At 36.9% G+C, this 2485-nt stretch overlaps 1 protein-coding gene across 1 annotated transcript in view; it reads right to left on the bottom strand.

The window, feature by feature from the left end:
- LOC106876118 (FMRFamide peptide receptor frpr-18) overlaps positions 1–2025 on the bottom strand; it is a 162455-nt gene extending 160430 nt beyond the window's left edge. The window contains exon 1 of the mRNA XM_052973249.1: positions 1246–2025. The gene's annotated coding sequence lies outside the window, so the exon portion shown is untranslated. The remainder of the gene's footprint in view (positions 1–1245) is intronic.
- Positions 2026–2485: the final 460 nt, after the last annotated feature.

Below are 2485 nucleotides of genomic sequence, written 5' to 3'. Positions count from 1 at the left end.
ATCTATCTATCTATCCATCCATATATCTATCTATCCATCCATCGATCTATCTATCTATCTATCTATATATCTATCTATCTATCTATCTATCTATCTATCTATCTATCTATCTATCTATCTATCTATCTATAAGTCAATAAAGGGGCATATTATTCAAAGAGTGCCATTTTTTAAACACGACAACGTATGTTTTCACTGCACATAAACAGTTTGTGTGCGTTTGTGTGTGTTTATATATGTTTCTGTTTATATGTGTATCTGTAACGACCCACATGTGTTCTTGCATGTGTGAGTGTGTGTACAAGCGCGTATAATTCACGAATATCTATTTAGTATGTGCGTAAACTCTATTTACATCGGCAACTAATGATTGTATGTTATGTGTATGTACACACGTGCCTCGTGAATGTGCGCGTAGTTTGTAATGTCTACGGAGTTAGTGCTAGGTGAATATGTCTCACGCTTTTTAATGAGATTAAGTGTTTTGCCCCTTGCGTGTGTATGTTTTTGTGTGTGTCTATTTGCATGTTTTTATATGCTAGTTTGAGCTTGTTTATATATGTGTATGTGTTTGCGTATGTGTTTGTTTGTGAACCAGTGCATGTGTCGTATGCGTGACTGCAAGATTTTTTTATTTATATATTTTTGTGTATATGTGTGTATCTGTGTACGTGTGTATGTGTGTGTGTGTGTGTGTGTGTGTGTGTGTGTGTGTGTGTGTGTGTGTGTGTGTGTGTGTGTGTGTGTGTGTGTGTGTGTGTGTGTATTTGTATGAGGGTGGGGGTCTTCTGAATATTGTCGTGAGGTTGTGTATGTGTGTGTGTGTGTGTGTGCGTGTGTCTGTTAGTATAAAACTGTGTATCTTTTTGCGTGTGTGTATCTGTTTCTGCATGTCCGTGTATGTGTGTGTATCTATACCGCTGTTTGTGTGTTTGTGTGTGTGTGTGCGCGCGTATGTGTGACTGCGTGTATGTGTGTGCAATGCACAGTAATACTTCAATGCTGCTGTACTTTAGCAATAGTAAATAAGGCAATACTAATATTTACAGCATTTGATTCGCAGTAAAGAGGGCTGTGGTGATGTTCATGCCTTTCTCATAACGATTAATAACATTAATAAATTGAAATACTTCCAACCATAAACTGATTGCCTGTGACACTTCATTAACTATTGTGTTATCAATAATTCACAGTCGATACAAAAACCACAAATAAATAATAATGATTGAATCAAGCTGTACATACCAACAGCTGTAGATGTCCCTCTAGTTGGGGGAGCACTTCAAAAGCAGTCGAGGAGTTTGCAGTTCATATCCTGTCAATGGCTGTGCACTGTATTCATTGACAAGGTGGCTTTGATATACGAAGTCTATTTATCTACAAGCAGGCATAGAAGCACAAACACTTCATTGTTGTGAGCAGCAGCATCATTACAAAATGCGTCAGTGAATCGTTGGTTCCATACTTCGATTTACCCTTTAAGAAGTTTCTTTATCGCTCGTTAATTATATGTATTACATTTTTAGATTCGGTCCATGTTTATAGGTCGGATATCCATATGAAGAAATGTATTAAAAATAAACTCTTTATACAGGCTTACATGGCTGATGTATCATGTGTTAATTGAAAGGTTTTTCATGACTAATCAATATTTATTGCATACACGAGTGTGTTGTACTATTTTAGGGCTCATAAGAGAATGTTTACAGATGTTATTCCTTCGATTTCTCATAGAGTGCACCTGATAATTAAATCTTTTCAGTGGGGTCTACTGAATTTTGAAAATAGAATGTATTTTAATGCAAAACTGACTATAATCATTCAATGTGTGTATATATTATTTGAGGACCACTTGATGTATATAAACATGTAAATTTACACGCATACATACTCATATGTGTAATCCATTCAGTTGTTCCGGGTCCGCTACTAGGTAAAACCTTCAACATACTGAGGCTAACCTCACTGCGTAATTGCAAGTTAGACAGGGTGCCCTCACTGGCTTGGCAACCAGAACCTTGAAAGAACTTCAGCTTAGAAACAAAGGAGCGGAATCTGTAGCAGAAATTAACTAATTTAATGTTGTAATAAACCTCTCCAGCACTGGTAATTCATTTACTGACTGCTAGTTGAAAGAAATGTTAACTTTGGCAAGATTTGAAGTTAGAACGTGCAAGCATATATGTATACGCAAACACAAATCTCAGTGCGCAGCATATTGTTTAGGGCGTGACTCTTATGTTCGTTAGGGCGTGTATTCAAATCACAAACTGGGTGGGTAGTAATGTCCTTTAATTCATAATCGACCCAACTGAAAATGGATATCAATTTCACTTTGGAGCATAACCTACGATGACCATCACATTTAGTAAGCAGTTTTATAGTCCTAACTTCTTCAATGAGTCGGAAACCTTTGAAAATCCCAGCCTGACGAACATATATGCCCGATAGCCTATACACACACACACACACACACACACACACA

Source organism: Octopus bimaculoides, chromosome 15, assembly GCF_001194135.2.
Source record: "Octopus bimaculoides isolate UCB-OBI-ISO-001 chromosome 15, ASM119413v2, whole genome shotgun sequence".
Classification (NCBI taxonomy): Eukaryota; Metazoa; Mollusca; class Cephalopoda; order Octopoda; family Octopodidae; genus Octopus; species Octopus bimaculoides.
This window is presented reverse-complemented; position numbering and strand designations above follow the sequence as displayed.